This window comes from Hemitrygon akajei, chromosome 6 (genome assembly GCF_048418815.1).
Source record: "Hemitrygon akajei chromosome 6, sHemAka1.3, whole genome shotgun sequence".
In the NCBI taxonomy this organism is placed as follows: domain Eukaryota; kingdom Metazoa; phylum Chordata; class Chondrichthyes; order Myliobatiformes; family Dasyatidae; genus Hemitrygon; species Hemitrygon akajei.
The window spans coordinates 38,559,283-38,579,911 of NC_133129.1; the positions used below are offsets into that span (position 1 = coordinate 38,559,283).

The window sequence follows — 20,629 nt, forward strand, 5'->3', positions numbered from 1 at the left end:
CCTAACCAGTACATTATGGAGTGGATGGGAGACATTGTCCAAGATGGCATGCAACTCGGACAGCATCCTCCTTTCAGACACCACCGTCAGAGAGTCCAGTTCCACCCCCACAACTAATCAATCTTATCAAGTTTTTCAAGGAAAGTTGATGAAGGCAAGGCAATGGATGTTGTCTACATAGACTTTCGCAAGGCTTGTGACAAGGTCCCACATGAGAGGTTGGTCAAGAAGGTTTAGTCGCTTGACACTCAGGATGGAGGAGTATACTTGATTAGACATTGGCTTTCGGGAGAAGCCAGAGAGTTTGAATAGATGGTTGCCTCTCTGCCTGGAGGCCTGTGACTACTGGTGTGCTGCATGGATTGGTGCTGGGTCTGTTGTTGTTTGCCATCTGTAACAATGATCTGGATGCATTAGAAAGTGTAGTAGACAGCGAGGAAGGCTATCAAAACATACAGAGAGATATAGACCAGCTGGAAAAATGGTCTGAAAAATGACAGATAGAACTTAGTGCAGACAAGTTTGAAATGGTGCACTTTGGGAGGACTAAAGTGAAGGATTTGCAAGGTGAGGGTAGGGTACTGAGGAATGCGGTAGAACAGAGGGATCTGGGAAAACAGATTCATAATTCCTTGAAAGTGGCATCACAATTAAAGAGCTTTTGGCACATTGGCCTTCCTAAATCAAAGTACTGAGTACAGGATTTGGGATGTTATGTTAAAGTTGTATGAGACTTTTGAGAAATCGATGTTCATGCCTTCTGATTGGAGGACCTCAACTACACGTCTACTGTCACCCCATCCTCCTGCCAGCCTACTAGGGATTGGGTTCCTCATATCCTCACTTACCTCTATGCCCAGCACATAATTCTCTGCAATTTCCACCATCTCCAGTGGGATCCCACCACCAAGCACATCTTTTCCTCTCCCTCACCCCCACTTCTGATTTCTACAACTCCCTTGGCCATCCATCCCTCCCCACTGATCTCCCTCCTAGCACTTGCCCTTGAAAGCGGAACAAGTGCTACCCCTGCCCCTACACACTCCCTCACTCACTACCACTCAAGGCCCTAAACAGTCCTTCCAGGCGAGGCAACTCTTCACCCGTGAGTCTGTCGTGGTCGTATACTGTGTCTGGTGCTCCCGGTGTGGCCCCCTGTATATCGATGAGTTTCTCCGTAGATTGGGAGACCACTTTGCTGAGCAACTTTTTCCATCCGCCAGAAAAAGTGGGATCTCCCAGTGGCTGCGCATTTTAATTCCACGTCCCATTCCCATTCCAACATGTCAGTTCATGATCTCCTCCATTGTCATGGTGAGGCCACACTCAGCTTAGAGGAACAACACCTTGTATTCCGTTTGGGTAGCCTCCAACCTGATGACATGAACATCAATTTCTCAAACTTCTGGTAATGCCCACCCCCCCACCTTCCCCATTCCGCATCCCCTTTTCCCTCTCTCACCTTATCTCCTTGCCCGCCTATCGGCTCCCTCTGGTGCTCCTCCCCCTTTTCTTTCTTCCATGGACTTCTGTCCTCTCCTATCAGATTCCCCTTTCTCCAGCCCTGTATCTCTTTCACCAATCAGCTTCCCAGCTCTTTACTTCACCCCTCCCCTCCCCCTCCTGATTTCACCTATTGCTTTATGTTTCTCTCTCCCCTCCCCCCACCTTTTAACTCTATCCCTCAGCTTTTTCTGTCCAGTCCTGCTGAAGGTCTCGGCCTGAAACATCAACTGTTTACTCTTTTCCATAGACGTTGCCTGGCCAGCTGCGTTCCTCTAGTATTTTGTGTGTGTTGCTTGGATTTCCAGCATTTGCAGATATTCTCTTGTTTATAAGTGTTTATCATATTGATTCATGGAAATAAATAATGCATTCATAGCATTACACTTTTAAAAAATCGTATTAATAATTTTATATGGCAAGCTATAAATTAGTGCCTCATTGTGTGCTGTAGTTTTAAAAGACTTCTCCTTACCAGTATTATTTTGAGATTATGTCCTGCTGTTCTCCTTTCACCTACCTGAAAGTAAAGATTGTTGTGCCATGTTTTTGCTTGCTTGGAGAGGAATCTTACTAACTCGAACAGTTTGCTGTTTATTTACTGCAATGGAAAAGGGTGTTTAATAGCTAACTTGAGTTAAAGCTCCTTTTGCTCTTCCTGTTGGATCACGTTGAACAGAATCATTAACTGTTCCAAGTCATTCAGATACATCAGGGACATCTGCGAAACTCCTTGACATGTGGATGACAGAAGAATGGAGGGCTATGTAGGAGGGAAGGGTTAGATTGATCTTAAAGTAGGTTATAAGGTTGGCACAACATCACGGTCCAAAGGCTCTAGTGTTCTATGTTCTAAGTCTCGTGTGATTCCATCCCAATCTGTCATCATTCTTCAATGTTATTCATTATCGATTAACCATCTGCTTCAACAGCACTGTGAGAGGCGATCCCATGTTCCTTTTAACAACATTATTCTAATTTCCTGTTTCATTTATTTTTATGATTATCTTAAATTTAATTCATCACATCTCACAAAAACGTGGCCATGTTCTACCACCATCGCAAACTACGAGCTCTGCTCTTGTAACGGCTTCAGTTTCCCAGATTGTGCTGCAAAAAGTCCGTAACTTCACATTTTGTGCTGTAGGAAGGTTGAATTCTGTTTTGCCCTGCTCTCCACTTCAGTGGTTAATGTTAAACTTGAAAATGTTGTTGACAGGAGGTGTTAAGGGAAATGGGGAATAGGTGTTAGTTCTCTAGTCAGGAATGATATTCTTGAGAGGTGTATTGGTGTCAAAGGATATTGTTCCCACATTCAGCAGTGCCGAGGAGGATGAGCAGAAAATTCTACTGTTCCAGCAGGAAGGAAGAATCACTGGACATAGCTGGACAAATCTAGACATCAGATATAATCAGTCAATAATGATATTTTTCAAGTTGCACCTTTTTCTGCCATGAGTCTTTTCATTGACAAGCATTTAAACCCTGGTGTTCTGTTTCTCAGAGTTAATTCAGATATCCCAGCAAAATTGCTTTAGAATTAATGACTCTTTGAAATAGTGGTATTCAAATTACTTTCACTAGTGAATGCATCTTTCCATATTGATTGTCTGGTTGAACTGAATGTCGCACATTTTAATTTCCATGCAGGTATAGATCAGGGTGCCTTTGATAATTCCAGTATGTATTATTACAGTTGAATAATGAACTCATTAAACAACAGTTTTGTATGAGTGGTCACAATGGTTATTCATTTATTATAAATTCTATTCCGGCTATTAGGTTTTAACATGCAAAATATAATTCTTAAAGTATAAAGACTATGGTTCTAGTTTAGAACAAAAATGAATAAATGAATCACCCAGTCAAAAAAAGGGCTTCATTAAAGAGGACTGTTGTGCTGTTTTTACCAATTCCAAGAATATTTTTGACAAAGGAGCAGTTAAAATAAAAATGAAGTTTGCATTATAAAATATTAGACCTGTTCCTACCACGGTAGAAATTTGAATTTGCTACTTGAAGAATAGGCAGCTGGTGGCGCAGTGGACTACAAGGCGAGTGGTCCCTGGTTTCAATCTGGCCAGCTCCTTGCACGCTTTCCATCCCTACTGGATTGTGTGTTGAGCTAACAACTTGGCCTCATGAAAAAACAGAGAAATGATAACGAAGCAGCAAGGCGCAGAGAAACAACGGCTTGAAGAAGATGGTGATAAAATGTTCCTAAAACATTTGTTCGGCAACATCTCAAGTATTGCTTTCATTTCTGGCCACCTCATTGGAGGAAGGAAGTGGAGGCTTTGGAAAGGGTACAAGAAGAGTTTAACCAGGATGCAGCCTGGATTAAGGGGCACGTGCTCAGGGAGAGTTTGGACAAACCTGGGTTGGTTTCTGTGGTGCAGCAGAGGCTGAGGGGAGACCTGATGAAAGCATTTAAGAATGAAAGGTATAGATAGGCTAGACAGCCAGTATCCTTTTCATAGGGTCAAAATATCTAATATTTTGTGCATAATAGGTGTGCATTTAAGTTGGAGAGAGGGGAGTGTGCAAAGCAAGATATTTTATACAGTGAGTGGTGGATTCCTGGAATGCGCTGCAGGAGTGGTTGTAGATGGAGACACGTGAATGTGCAGAGAATGGAGGGATATGGACACGGTGCAGGCAAAAGGGATTCATTTACGGTAGTTAGGCTTTTAATTAGTTCAGCACAACACTGTGGGCCAAAGGATGTGTTGCTGTGCTCTACCATTCTATGTTCTAAGAGTACAAGATGAATAATAGTTTTCAGCTGTGTTTAGCTCAGCTTAGCTTCACCCCTCCCCCTCCTGTCTTCTCCTATCATTTCAGAATTCCCCCTCCCCCTCCCACTTTCAAATCTCTTACTATCTTTTCTTTCAGCTAGTCCTGACAAAGGGTCTCGGCCCGAAACGTCGACTGTACTTCTTCCTATAGACACTCAACACATACAAACAAGCTGGATGAACTCAGCAGGTCAGGCAGCATCCGCGGAAACGAGCAGTCAACGTTTCGGGCCGACACCCTTCGTCAGGACTGAAGAAGGAGGGGGCAGGGGCCCCATAAAGAAGGTGGGGGGAGGGTGGAAAACCAATCAGAGGAAAGATCAAGGGGTGGGGGAGGGGAAGCAGAGAGGGGATAGGCAGGAGAGGTGAAGAAAGAATGTAAGGGGAAAGCACTACGGGCAGTAGAAGAAGGCAGAATCATGAGAGAGGTGATAGGCAGCTAGAAGAGGAGACAGGGTGACAGTGGGATGGGGGAAGGGAGAGGGAGGGAATTACCGGAAGTTGGAGAATTCGATGTTCATACCAAGGGGCTGGAGACCACCCAGACAGTATATGAGGTGTTGCTCCTCCAAGCTGAGTTTGGCCTCATCATGGCAGTAGAGGAGGCCATGTATGCCATTCCTATTTGGATATATCCATACATGGCCTCCTCTACTGCCATGATGAGGCCAAACTCAGGTTAGAGGAGCAACACTTCATATACTGTCTGGGTGGTCTCCAGCCCCTTGGTATGAACATCGAATTCTCCAACTTCTGGTAATTCCCTCCCTCTCCCTTCCCCAATCCCACTTTCACCCTGTCTCCTCTTCCAGCTGCCTATCACCTCTCTCATGATTCTGCCTTCTTCTACTGCCCGTAGTGCTTTCCGCTTAGATTCCTTCTTCACCTCTCCTGCCTATCCCCTCCCTGCTTCCCCTCCCCCACCCCTTGATCTTTCCTCTGATTGGTTTTTCACCTGGCACCTTCCACCCTCCCCCCACCTTCTATATGGGGCCCCTGCCCCTCCTTCTTCAGTCCTGACGAAGGGTCTCGGCCCGAAACGTTGACTGCTCGTTTCCACGGATGCTGCCCGACCTGCTGAGTTCATCCAGCTTGTTTGTACGGGTTGATTTGACCACAGCATCTGCAGTGTACTTTGTGTCCCTATAGACGCTGCCTGGCCTGCTGCGTTCCACCAGCATTTTGTGTGTGTGGATTGATCTGTGCAGTCAGCGGTTGTGGAAAGGCTGAAATAAGGGATGCGATTCCACGAGGTTGGCTTTGTTTTAATCTCAGCGATAGTAAGTAGCATAAGTGCATAATTGGATAAACATTACATGTGATTCAGCAGAGGGCTTAAAATTATGAAGGATGAAAGGGAAAAGTAGATTTACTTGGGCTGAAGAGTGTTGAGAGGTTGTAACTTCGAATCTGATGATGAGAAGAGCACAGATGCAATGTGTTTCTGCAATGAGATGTTGCAGCATGGAATATTATCATTGCAACAAGCTGAGGCAGAGATAATCCTGCAGGGGAAGCATAAATAGATTAAAAATAAAAGGAAAACAGCGAGATACGGTGTCCGGGGAAGAAAGTAGGGCAGCGGAGTGCTCCAGGATTGCTGCAGTGCAGACTCTGCAGTTTGTCTGGGTGATTCTGAGCTTTAATTGCTTTTTCTCCACCTATAATTTCAGAACTGGAGGGAAGTAAGATCCATTGATCACAGCAAGGATAATTATTCTTGGGGTTTTTCATTTGTGGATATGTTAACTGACAGCATTTGCCTTGCTAAAATATTCCTCAGGCTAATTTTTATCATTGATAAGGTTTGCACAATCACTCTTAATTCATCCTCATCACATATTTTCATGCTATGGTTACGCCCAAAAACTTTGTTTTTCTTTTCAGCGCCTGACAGTGCTGAAAAGTGAGGTATACAGAAACTACCAGTTTGGTTTCCAGCTCCTTGTTTAGTCTTTCCCCCTTTACCTCTCTTTTTCCATTTCTGCATTTAGCGCACTGTCCCAATTTTCATCCAACATCTATCGACTGGCTTTACAACTTACAACATTGCAGGTGCCTCTGAGGTAATAGCCTGGTCAAGTTTTGTCTGGATAGGTGCCTCAGCTACCCGAGAGATAGGACTTTATCACCATAGGTTATTGCTGGATATCATCGTCTAGGAAAATACCAGAGCATGCTAACTCAGGCAGTTGATAGTGATGTGGAATTGATTTGGGTTGAAATCATAAACAACAGGGAAAGGAGGATATGGGTGGGAGCAGTCTTTTGGCCCCCAAAATGTGACTTCTCAATAAGTCAGAGCATAAATGGGGAATTATCTGGGGCATGCTTGAAGGGAACTGCAACTGTCATGGGAGTTGTTAACCTACATATTGATTGGATGAACCAAACTGGATAGGGTATGGTAAATGAAGAGTTTATTCTACGTCAGGATTTACTTTTCAGATCAGTACGTTGTGGGATTTACTGGGAATGGGCTATTTTTAATTTGCTGTTATTCAATGAGGAAGGGCTAAAAGGTAATCTCTTGGATGAAGATCCTTTGGGGGAAGTGACCACAATATGATAAATTCCATGTGCAGTTTGAGGATAAACACCATAGCTAGTATCTTCACTTTAAATATTATAATTATAATGATATGAGAGTAAAAGTGTCTAAGGTAGTCTGGGTAAAAAATGTGTTACGCCTGTGCCCCAACTCTGAGGGGCCGAAGGGTACAAAGTAGCCCCCTCCTTTTTGAGAATCGCAAGATCGCTATTAATTCAGGTCAGGAGACCCAGGAAATGAGAGAGAGACGCAGAATCCACAAGGGGTTTGGAATGTCCTGGCCCCTCAGCGATACAAAGCCACGGGAAACGGCCATTGTCTCTTGGAGACGGAATTGTGTATTGAGCACTGTGCTATTCATCGAAGCCCTCAAGGAATGAGCAACGTGGGCTGGTTGGGGGATGGCATCATCCCAACCTGATTGACATCTGAGACCCCGTGAGTAAGGATAAAAGAGGGTCTGGGGAACAACCCCTTTAGACGCACCAGGAGAAACACTAGAAATCCCGTGACAGCGTTTAATAGCGACAGCCGGTGGAAGGCCCACGTGTGTCCTTTCCCATTGCCCGGGATTGAGGCCTTACCACGGAAGACCGCGTAGCTAAAGAAGAGATCACCACCGACAACATTTTGAAGGATCGACATCATAAAAAGGAAAACGGGCAAGTTCTAAAAACATTGTCTCTCTCTCCAACCAAAAGCTGCAGCCTGAATGAACTTGAGTGACTTTTATATTTCCATCGGACAATACATTATCCCCTAGACAACGATAGAGCTATTTCTTATTGATTATTATTATACCCGCACTTTTAGATTTAGTATTGACGACGTATATTATCTGTATGTTTGCATTGATATTATTTTTGTGTATTTTTATCAATAAATACTGTTAAAAATAGTACCATCAGACTTCAACGGACCTCTCTATCTTTGCTGGTAAGTGACCCAGTTATGGGGTACGTAACAACTTGGGGTTCTCGTCTCGAGACTTGACACCAAATTGGGAGGCCAGTGAATCGGGCTTGTAAGTCCAAACTTGGATCTGGTACGCGGGTAGCCAGACGGGAAACCAGCAAAGATGGACGTGGATGAATTTATAGAAAACCCGACTCTGGAAGCGCTAGAGGCGGCCACCAAATCGGACTTGATAAATATGGCAAAGGGACTAAACCTCGCAGAGGTGAGGTTGTCAATGAAAAAGCAGGAGGTGCGAAGGGCCATAACTCAGTATTATATTGAGAAGAATGTGTTTGCAGCTGAGGTATTGGAAAATATCCCTGAAAAGGTACCAGCTAGTGGGACGGCTCAGTCAGAGTTGGAGAAATTAAGGTTGGAACATGAAATTAAATTAAAGCAGCTGGAAGCAGCTGAGAAAGCAAAAGACAGGGCCGAAAAAGAAAAAGAGCAGGACAGAGCTGAGAAACAAAGGGAGCATGAAGTGCAGTTAAAACAGCTGGAAGCAGCTGAAAAGGAGAAAGAAAGGGCCGACAAGCAAAGGGAGCATGCGCTCCAGCTAAAGGAGTTAGAGGTGAAAAGGGAGCAGGAAAGAGCTGAGAAACAAAGAGAGCATGAAATTCAGCTAATACAGCTGGAAGCAGCTGAAAAAGAGAGGGAAAGAGCCGAGAAGGAAAGGGAAGGCACAACAGGCATATGCGGCGTTGTCCATGGAGGGGGAAGAGGCGGAGAATTATGCCAAAGTAAAGGAGGCCATTCTCCGGACTTACGAATTGGTACCTGAAGTGTATAGACAAAAGTTCAGAAATTTAAAGAAAGGGTGGAATCAGACGTATACCGAGTTTGCCTATGAGAAGGGTGTGCTCTTGGATCGTTGGTGTACAGCAGAAACAGTGGAAGAGGATTTTTGGCGTCTCAGGGAGTTAATTCTGATTGAGGAATTTAAAGGTTGTGTTTCAGAGGATATCCGGAGGTATTTGAATGAGAAGTCGAATAAGTCCATCTCCGAATTTGCTAGGTTCGCAGATGAATATGCCCTAACCCACAAGACAAAGTTTTCCTCGAATAAAAGTTACCCGAGAGACCGTGGGAACGATTGAGAAAGCCCGCCGGCTGAGGCAGAGGTCCCGTCGGGAGCTAGTGGTAAGATTGGGGAGGAGAGGCAAGACGGCCAGAGATTTCTGGGCTTGACCTGTTTTAATTGTGGAAAGGGGAGGCATATTGCATCTAGGTGCTTGGCTCCAAGGAAAGAGACAGGAAAAGGGAAAGCAGCAGTCCCTATCAGATGTGCCGTGGTAATCAGTAAATCGACAAAAGATCCCCGGGTAGACAGAGTACGAGAAGGGTCTGAGACTTGTATGTCAAACGGAACCGTGTCTGTGAGGGAGGGAGACCCACCAGTTCCCGTGCGGATCTGGAGAGACATGGGCGCTGAATTGTCATTGATTAGCAGTAAGGTACTAGATTTTGGTCGCAAGACGGGAATGGTAGCTGTGAAAGGAATAGGAAAAGGGACGGAAACGGTGCCCTTCCATAGGATCATTATGAATTGTGAGCTGGTATCTGGGCCAGTTGAAATTGGGGTGCGATCAGAATTGCCGAGAACTGACGCGGACGTCCTTCTGGGTAATGATTTAGCTGGTGGTAAGGTTTGGTCAGCAATGAAGCTGACGAGACAGCCGGTGGAGGTCCCGCCCCTAGATTCCAAGATCTATCCCACATGCGCGATCACTCGCAGCATGTCGAGAAAGGCAGCTGAGAACAAGAGCAGTTTAAATCTGGCCAGTATCTGTTTGGCCGATGCGTTTTTACCGACCCTGTACCACGAGGGTTTAGAGGGGGGTAAAACGGAGAGTAGTAAAGTGAAAGAGAGTAAGGGCGAGGAGGTAGTCCTGCCCTTAGCCAGGAGAAAATTTATAGAGGCACGAAGTAAAGATGAGAAACAGGAAAAGCTGTTAAAGGGTCCAGAGTTGGACATGGATGATCTGTCTGGTTTGGCAGAACTATTTGAAGAAGTTGAAAATTCTAAAGGTGTTCCCGATAATGAAATGAGGGCAGTCCTAGATGAAAAGGATGCCATTACCTTGAAGAAGTCTGCTGGGTTGGCAGATGAGGTTGTTTCAGCCCGCAGGGTTGAGTTTACTCCAGAAGGGAGTTGCCCAGAGTGTAGCTGGGAGGATCAGGGGAATTTAGAATTTGAACAAGGTACGGGTGTTGAAAGCCTGGAAGAGGCAAATGTCCTGTTTGAGTGTGTCCAAGATGTGGATGCACGTGGTACTGAACCTAGTAATGGAGCTCAGAAAAAGTCTGAGGTATTTGATTCAGTTGAAAAGGAGTGCAGTCCTTGTGGGTCAGATGGACTTGGTTCAGTGAAGAAAGGGTTAACCTTGGTAATAGTGGGAAGTGAGAGTTCCCAGGTGTTTGGGCTCGAAGGTGTGTTAAAAGTTAGTGAGGAGATAACAGGTGGTGAGGTGAATATTATTATTGAAGGAAAAGGGAAAAGTGTAGTTTCCAAATCGAATGAAGAAAATTTAAAGTCCGAATTGATGTCAAACGCAGCAACCAGGCTACCGAGACAATGGCTTGGTACCGCGGTGCCTGTGAATCAATTACAGATTGAGTTGGAAGGTAAAGGGGCCCCACACGCTATTGTTATTCCAGAGTGTGGTGTGAAACCGCAGAATTCAAAATGCTGTTTGAACAAAGAGGGATCGCTGGCATTGAGACCTAATCGCCTGAAGGGTCCTGAAGAGAAAACTAGCAACTTGCGTAAAATTAAAGAATTGTGTGGAAATTCAGGAAATGGTCTAAGTTTGGAACACATTGTTGATAAAATAACTCCTATGAAAGGAGCGGGCGAAAGTCTATTTCGCCAGGGTGCACAAGCTCACCACGTGGGAATTAACCGGAAAAGAGGCGAGGGTTAATGGGACGCCATTTTTAAATAGCCAGTTTTACGGGATTTCGACAAAGCATGTGAATAATAAAGACAACCCCCATGGAAGATTGTTAAGTTTGAAAGTAACATAAAGATTAGTATTTGCATGAACTTTTGTAGTATACCCGTAAGCTAAGATCACAACTCTTTAGTTTTTGTTTGCTAAAGAAAATAAGAAATAAAAATAGGTGGTTATTAAATTGGAGTCTGATGCTACAAGACTTTAGTAAGGTACAAGATGTTAAGATATTAAAAGAAGTGACAATGTAATCGGTAACCATCTAGATACTGAATTGAATGTATAACTGTATTACTCTGTAGAAAAAAAAACTTTTGTATTGTGTTAGATTCTAAAATCCTGTAAGACTCTGTATTACTTCGTTTTTACCGATGGTAAAAACGTGTTGAAGAAAGGGGGTGTTACGCCTGTGCCCCAACCCTGAGGGGCCAAAGGGTACAAAGTAGCCCCCTCCTTTTTGAGAATCGCAAGATCGCTATTAATTCAGGTCAGGAGACCCAGGAAATGAGAGAGAGACGCAGAATCCACAAGGGGTTTGGAATGTCCTGGCCCCTCAGTGATACAAAGCCACGGGAAACGGCCATTGTCTCTTGGAGACGGAATTGTGTATTGAGCACTGTGCTATTCATCGAAGCCCTCAAGGAATGAGCAATGTGGGCTGGTTGGGGGATGGCATCATCCCAACCTGATTGACATCTGAGACCCCGTGTGTAAGGATAAAAGAGGGTCTGGGGAACAACCCCTTTAGACGCACCAGGAGAAATGCTAGAAATCCTGTGACAGCGTTTAATAGCGACAGCCGGTGGAAGGTCCACGTGTGTCCTTTCCCAGTGCCCGGGATTGAGGCCTTACCACGGAAGATGGCTTAGCTAAAGAAGAGATCACCACCGACGACATTTCGAAGGATCGACATCATAAAAAGGAAAACGGGCAAGTTCTAAAAACATTGTCTCTCTCTCCAACCAAAAGCTGCAGCCTGAATGAACTTGAGTGACTTTTATATTTCCATCGGACAATACATTATCCCCTAGACAACGATAGAGCTATTTCTTATTGATTATTATTATACCCGCACTTTTAGATTTAGTATTGACGACGTATATTATCTGTATGTTTGCATTGATATTATTTTGTGTATTTTTATCAATAAATACTGTTAAAAATAGTACCATCAGACTTCAGCGGACCTCTCTATCTTTGCTGGTAAGTGACCTAGTTATGGGGTACGTAACACAAGTAAGAGATAGGTCAGTAGAAGGACATTTGGCAGACATTGAAACAGCTGGTGTATAATGCAGAGGTAACAAAGGAGGTAACTGGTTGGTGTTCCACAATTCATGGCCCACAGTGTTCATTATAAATGACACAGATTTTTAAAAAAAAATTATGCAAGGTTTCCAAATGTCCTGATGATACAAAAGTAGGTAGAAGGGCACACTGTGATAAGGATACAGTGATCCCACACTAAGAAATAGATTGAATGATTGAATGAGCAAAGAGAACAGCAATTGGAGTTTAATGTGAGGATATGTGAGGTCACATACTTCAGTAAGAGAAATGAACAGGCAGAATAATATCTAAGTGGGGGAAGACTAAAGGTGATTGAAACACAATGGGATCAGGTGTTTTAGTGCTAACAGGCAGGTCCATCGAGTATTTTAAGAAGGAAATGTCATTTAGGCCTTTATTGTAACGGGATTGGCGGGCCTCATGTGAAACATTATGAACAGTTTTGGCCCCGTTGACGAAAAGAGGTACCCCAAATTAGATTCACCAGGTTAATCCTTGGAATGAGAGTGTTGTCCTATCAAGAGAAGCTAGTCAATTTAAAAGAATGAGTGATAACCTTAGTCAAACATATAAGATGCTAAAGGGGATTGACATTGTAGACTTTAGGATATTTTCACTAGTGGGAGAGTCTTGAACAAGAGGGTATAGCTGCAGGAAAACAGGTTGTTCATTTATAACAAAGGTCAATGAAATTCCTTCTCTAAGAGTTTGGTAAATCTCTGGAATTCTCTGATCTGGTGGGTGGTGGAATGTGGATTATTAGATTATGCAGAAATGGCACAGAAGTGGGGAGGGGGGTCGCTGCTGAGGCCAGCATAGACCAGCCACAATCAGATTGAATGCTGGGTAAGCTTGAAGAGTCTGATAGCCTGTTCTTGCTGCTTTTTCTTGTGTGAAAGTTAAATATTTACAATGAATATTCATCAAAGTGCCATACTAATAATTAATGAATAAAGCATGTCATTTGTACCATTCTCTCCCCAATTGCCTTTTCATCTAAGTTTAAAAAATAACTTGTTTTTATCCCCAGACAGGTCTTATAAACTTGCGTCAGGTTGATTTTAGTAAGGTTGGCCAGTCATTTCATACGAAATCATTTGCTAACACAGCTGAAGAGTAAACCCAACTGTGTGAAGATATTCTCAGAATACCTGCATCACCAGGTACAAGATGCATACAGACAGAAAATTCAAATGTTTATGTTATCCTAAACTTGCGATAGACCAGCGTCCTATCCAGGGGGGAGTCTCATACTCTCAGTCACTTCACGCCACGGAAACCAGCATAAGCACCAGTCTGATGAGCCTATAAGGCTCCGGACAGACTTTAACTTTATGTAATCCTGGATTAAGAATAAAATCAGGTCCATACAAGGCCATTCCATGTATAGATCATTTTTTTGCCAACATGGAAGAAGTCAAATAATTCTCTTTTGTATCTTTCATCACATTATCACCACCATGATGAAAGACAAAAGCAGCAGATACATGCAAGCACCACCGCACGATGTTCCTCTCCACCATCCTGACCTGGAAACGTATTGCTTTTCTTTCAGAGTGACTGGTCTAAATTCTGCAGCTCCTTGCCCAACTGCACAATGGGAGTATCTTCAATAACGGTTCAAGAATATTGCTCACTAGCACCTGCTCAATGTCCATTATTGAAGGGGAAAAGTGGTCTTGCCTGTGACATCCAAATCTGGGGAAAAGAGTCAGAAAAACAGACTTCATTGTTTCTATCAGAATTCAATTTTGATGTAATGTTATCGACCTTCTTTATTAACAGTTTTAAACTCACCACAGATGCTGCCTGATTGAAGTACACATTTCCATCATCTTCCATTTTATTTCCGATCTCAAGTGTTTGTTCTGTTCTTGTTCCAGTGGGTTTTTGCTCTTCTCAATGTTCTCGCTCATCGTCTTGCATCTGTATTTCCATTAGACAGATTGATTACAATTATCAGGACTTTAATATCCTCCCTGAGTCAACAACACCACCACTTGTGTGATTCAGTCTCTCTTGGTCTCCCCACAACAGACATTACTTTGTTTTCCTTAACCCCTCCCTTCTCTTGTTTAGATTTTAACTTTCCCAGTTGTGATGAGCACTCCACATTACCAGAATCTTAACCATAGCTTACAACCATCAGGCTCCCAAACCAGCATGGATAACTTCAGTCACTTCAATGCCGAGGTGTCTTCACAAAGACTCACTCAAGTTCTCAGTATTATATTATTGATTTAATATTTGCACCATTTGTCTTTGCCCACGTTGGTTATTTCTCAGTCTTTGTTTATGTATAGCTTTTCATAAATTCTATTGTATTTCTTTATTTTCCTATAGATGCTTTCAAGAAAATTAATCTTAAGGTAGTATGTGGTGGCGTACACTCAGAGGCCACTTTATTAGGTACACCTGCTCATTAATGCAAATATCTAATCAGCCAATCATGTGACAGCAACTCAATGCATAAAAGCATGCAGACATGGTCAAGAGGTTCAGTTGTTGTTCAGACCAAACATCAGAATAGGGACAAAATGTGATGAAGGTGACTGTGGAATGATTGTTGGTGCCAGATGGGGTGATTTGAGTATCTCAGAAACTGCTGATCTCCTGGGATTTTCACACACAACAGTCTCTAGAGTTTACAGAGAATGGTACAAAAAACAAAAGGCCTCCAGTGCGTGGCAGTTCTGCGGACAAAACTGGCTTGTTAATGAGAGAGGTCGGAGAACAGACAACAGTCAAAATACCCTCCAATTTTATTTTTTTTTTACAGCTTCACGGAGCGATCATTGCTCAGAACAGGAATTTGATACACAGCCTGAAAACAGCGCAGCACTATAATAAAACATCACGTCAAAGAAAACTCCAGCTGCGCGACAATAAAGGCTATGTGCGTGGGAGCGTTTCAGCCGTTGCACGGCCATGTACACACGCAGCTTAGAGGAAACAGTGGTGACAGTAACTCAAACAGCAGCACGTTACAACACGGCTGTGCAGAAGAGCGTCTCTGTATGCACGGCACGTCGAACCCTGAAGTACTAACAGAAGATCAGACTGAGTTCCAAGGTGTGCCTAATAAAGTGGCCACTGATACTCTTATCCAGCACATTTCACATTTTCATCCCCCATTGTAACTTTGCATTTCAGTTGTAACTGAGTTCATTCACCTTACCTGCCATTTCAATGTGACAATGTCAAAGGTCAGCTCTCTATGACTTTCCTAATAGTCAGAATGGCTAAGCCGTTAACTCACGATAATACATTTTAAGGACAGAATTTTCTCCACAGTGAGTCACCTAGCAAGTACTATTGGCAATGACTTCCTGAGTTTAGGTTTCAAGAAAAAGTCTGCAAAGTATCTCAGCTGACCTCATCTGCATTAATAAAATCTAACCATGATGTTGCAATACACCATATTTACATTTTACACCAATACACCATTCATTTCTCACCTTAATGTTTTAACCCAGAATAACTATTGATTGGCCCACACAACATCTCTTCATTCGTAGCGCTAGTTTTGTTAAATAAACATGTGGACAAACCCAAGCATTTACATTTACAAACCTGACAGAGATAAGACATTTTCTAAAGTTGTTTATTTCTTTTCCCCAGGGTCAAATATGCCTGCAACTTTTGAGCATCTGGTCGATGACTATGATGGTCAATACAATGGCTAACTCTGCAGTGAAGTTTTCTCCAAGGATATGTTCCACAGTCTCTTCAAAAATAATCATTTAATGGATCCTGAGGTAAATTTGTGCAAAGGTTTCTTTTCATGATGTTACTCTCCAGAAACCAATAAACTGTATGTCATTTAGAAACAATTTACCATCACTGAACTTCCAAATACAATACTTTGACCACAAGATGTCAATTGTTTTAAGAATCACATATTTAAAAATTTTAAACATTTAAACATTGTAAACATTTTTGTTTTTGTGCTGTATATCCTGGGAGACTTTTATTAGTCAATGATTCTTGCTTCCTGTGAATTGGTTAGACTTGAGGCAATTAGGAATTAGTCATTCTCAGAATAAAAACTGAGGGTTCTTGCAATCTATTTATGTCCAACAGTTCTGGTCAATGTCTTGTAAAATTATCCATATGTATGTATAAAAAGACGGAAAGCTAGAAACAGAAGAAATGAAAAGTAGCAATTGTTTTGCTGTAAATCACCCTTTTATCAATATAAAGATACACCAGTAGTTCAGATCTAGAATTACGTTGTACATGATTTCACCATAAACTGTAGAAGTTCATTTCACATTGCATGCAGCCCTTCTTCCAAAGCAACATATTCTTTGGTGCAGAGCTACACCAAGGCATATCTACTTCTTGAAAAATGATGGTGAAATTCAACCCTGTCTGTAAGGAGAGTTAATGAATTACATTTCATTTGAAACTATTTTTTAGTTTGTCACTATAATGAATGATGTTCTTCTGCAATCATCTCTGTCTGGCCGCCATCATAATGCTTGGTTCAAAAATAACAATTCAGCTACACGGATGTAAAAGAATTGCTGCTCGTGACACACTGTTTGCACCAGAAATTTTATATTATCCAGCTAATTATTTACCCTTCATCAGCATAGAAACATCGAAAACCTACAGCACAATACAGGCCCTTTGGCCCACAAAGTTGTCCCTACCTTAGAAATTACTAGGCTTACCCACACCCCTCTATTTTTCTAAGCTCCATGTACCTATCCAAAAGTCTCTTAAAAGACCCTATTGTATCCGCCTCCACCATCATTGCCGGCAGCCCATTCCACACACTCACCACTCTCTGAGTAAAAAACTTACCCCTGACATCTCCTCTGTACCTACTCCCCAGCACCTTAAACCTGTGTCCTCTTGTGGCAACCATTTCAGCCCTGGGAAAAAGCCTCTGACTATCCACACAATCAGTGCCTCTCATCATTTTATACACCTCTATCAGGTCACCTCTCATCCTCCGTTGCTCTAAGGAGAAAAGGCCAAGTTCACTCAGCCTGTTTTCATAAGGCATGCTCCCCAATCCAGACAACATCCTTGAAAATCTCCTCTGCACCCTTTTTATGGCTTCCACATCCTTCCTGTAGTGAGGCGACCAGAACTGAGCACAATACTCCAAGTGAGGTCATAAGCATGAGCCTACTATCTTGGTTTTATTAATAACTGCCAGTGGATAGGAAGAGAGCTCTTTCCTTCACCAACAATAAAGCAGCATACATTTCCTTGCCAACATCGTGGCTTGCTAAAACCAGGTACTCTTTTGCCAGTATAAGTTATAAGCAGGTTGTTCTTCTATTATGTGAGTGTACATCGTATAATCCTGGGTGCATTTATTTTGAAAGATATTCCCCACATAAATCTGCCTCTGTTGAAAAGAGTTAATAAGAGTAGCCCAAGGTGTACTTGTCAATATTAAATAACTCCTCTGAAAAGGTCACTAAGAGATTAATGAGGCTTTCCATTTCCCCTCAATAGTCTGGTATAAAGTATAGAAACAGTATTCTCAAACCTGGTGCAACACTATTGGCTTGGCCATGCTTAAAAACTTGCTTGGACGCGAACCCAACCAAAATGAGCAAAGTCTTTTGAGCAAAGGACTGGTTGGTGAGCAGGAAGAGGGCTTTCCTGCAGAAAAGACTAAATTTTAGAACCAGGATTAAGGTAAATAGACAGTGGAGTCACAATGTACTGATAATGTTTATCTGTGAATTAACTTCTAAATGTAACTGTTCACTGCAGTGTATGTAATTGCGTTGCTGATATCTTGCATCTGCTGCAGTTTGCAGTTGAAAGAAGGTGTGGAATAAACTGTTACACCTTGTTTAAACTTGTGAGTTCTTGACTATGTTCCAAAAATGCACTTTACAATGATTTCACGGGAATCAAGGACCAACTATATTCACCAAATATTGCTGTGGTGTGTTGACGTGTCATGCAGCAAAGAAACGACATTGAACATCTATAAAGAATCATATATTTAAAAAAATGAAGTTAGAGGTTAAGTCACAGATGTGGAATAAAATGTGCATAAATACATAAATACCAGCATGAATGTGAACACCATTCACTGATGGGGAGTCTAACTGAAATGGTTGATCAGATATCTGCCTTGGGACGGGGGGGAGGGGGAGGAAAATTTAACCAGATTTGTCACATACAGTCCTGGCCTTGCGTGTTGTTCTCTGAATTTTGGAGACTCCTCTCGAGACTGCGTGGTTTTATTCTGGGTGCTCGGGTTTTCCCCCAGCTCCCACAGTTGTGCAGGTTCTTAGGTTACTAGATCTCTGCAAATTGCAGTAGAATCATTTGGGAGTTGTTGAGAATGTGGAGAGAATAAAAGAAGTGAAATTAATATAGAATTAGTGTAAATGGGTGGGCTGATGGTTGCATAAACTCATTGGGCTGAGGAGCCTGTTCCCATGTTGTGAGACTTTAAGTATATCTGTTCACACTGGGAGAGAAAAAAATAAAGTGATAAGTAACTTTTGGATTTTGGATAAAGATGGGGTGGCGCGGTAGTGTAGTGATTAGCGTAATGCTGTAAGATTGGGATTCAGTTCCCTTCACTGTCTGTAAGGAGTTTGTACATTCTCCTCATGTCTCGTGGGTTTCCTCCGAATGATCTGGTTTCCTCCCATGTTCCAAAGACAAACAGGTCAGGGTTAGTAAATTGTGGGTGTGTTATGTTGCTGCCAGAAGTATGGGGGCACTTGCAGAGTGCCCGCAGCACGTCACAGGCTGTGTTGGACTTTGACACAAACAACGCATTTCACTGTGTGTTTTGAGGTTTCAATGTCCACTCGACAGAAAAAGCTCATCTCTAACCTTTTAAGAGATAACAAAAGACTCTGTTGGAGTCATCTACTGTATCCAGTGCTCCAGGTGTGACCTCCTGTATTTTGGTGAGACCCAATATAGATTGGGAGACCACTTCACTGAGCACCTACGCTCCATCCAGGATCTCCCGGTAGCCACCTATTTAAATTTTTTGTCCTATTTTCATTCTGACATGCCAATCAATGGCCTCCTCTATGGCCACCTTGAGGCCACACTCATGTGGCAGGAGCAACACCTTATATTCTGTCAGGGTAGCCTTCAAACTGATGGCATGAACATTGATTTCTCCAACTTCCGATAATGGTCCCATCCTGCTCTTCTTCACCATTCCCCATTCCCATTTCCCTCTCTCACCTTATCACCTTACCTGCCCATCACCTCCCTCTGGTGCTCCTCCCCTCCCCTTTCTTCCATGGTCTTCTAATCTCTCCTTTCAGACTCACTCTTCTCCGTCTCTTTCACCAATCAACCTCCCAGCTCTACCTCACCCTCTCCCCCTCTCCCAGTTTCACATATCACCTACCACCTTGTACTCCATCCTCCCCTTCTCCCACCTTCTTACTCGGGCTTCTCATTTTTCTTTCCAGTTCTGATGAAGGGTCTCGGCCCAAAACTTCAACTGTTTGCTCTTTTCCACAGGTGCTGCCTGCCCTGCTGAGTTCTGCCAGCATTTTGTGCGTGTTGCTTTGGATTTCAAGCATCTGCAGATTTTCTCCTGTTTATCTATGATGTTAGTGCTTTATCCTGTCCTTGATCAGAAACAAGTGTGTTTCAAAGGTTCAAAAGTCAAATTTAATGTCAGAGAAATGAATACAACATACATCCTGAAATGCTTTTTCTTTGTAAACATCCACAAAAACAGAGAGGTGCACCAAAGAATGAACAACAGTTAAATATAAGACCCCTGAAGTACCCCCTCAGCTCCCCCCTCCCGCACGTAAGCAGCGGTGAGCAACAACTCCCCCCCCAGCAAAAACAAACGCGCATCAATACCATCACTGAGCCCAAGCATGTGCCAACCAATAGCAAAGACACAGACCAAAGTTACCCTAAAGTTACCCTACATTACATCCGAAATTTGACAACCCACAGGTTCACTCTCTCCCTGGCAAGGGAGAGTGATGTATCCCCCATTTTCACAGCGAGCCGGAGACATAACAACAACCCGCTGGTTTACGATGTTAAAAGTCTATATCGTGTCTTTTTTCGAGCTCTATCCGAAGATCGCAAAGACCTTGCGCCTTCGGGCCCACAGCAAAAGACTTTCCGGCCTCCCCGACGACACACGAGTCTCCGGCCTTAACAACGACCTTTGATCCGCCCGTCTCCAGAGCCCTGAGATCTTAGGCTTCCAAACACGATCAAGATTCTCAGGCCAAACCCTTGGCATGTCGAATAGTGGCCAGTCGTGGAACCCCAAGGACAGTTCCCATTCCCGCAAAGAACCGAAGCCAGCATGTAACTCCAGGTCAGGGTCTTCAAAAGAACCCTGAAAGGGAAAAATAAAGATATTAAAGGTAGAAATAGAGGTATTTCCGAAGAAGCAAGCGAAGGAGTCGCCGTTAGGTGCCATTAATCCTCCTAAGCTCCACTACATATATAAGAGTAGTAAATAATCTATCATGAGAAATTCCACATGGACAAATTCATAACTGTGGCCTCATGAATATACATTTATTATGCAATTAATAATTGATTACAAGTCCGGTTAATATATTCTACAAGGATTTCATAAA

The 20,629-nt window shown here is 43.0% G+C and overlaps 1 pseudogene; it reads left to right on the forward strand.

Annotated features, from left to right (window-relative positions):
- Nucleotides 1–16,830, forward strand: part of LOC140728978 (neurolysin, mitochondrial-like) — a 40,231-nt pseudogene extending 23,401 nt beyond the window's left edge.
- The last annotated feature ends 3,799 nt before the right edge of the window (nt 16,831–20,629 follow it).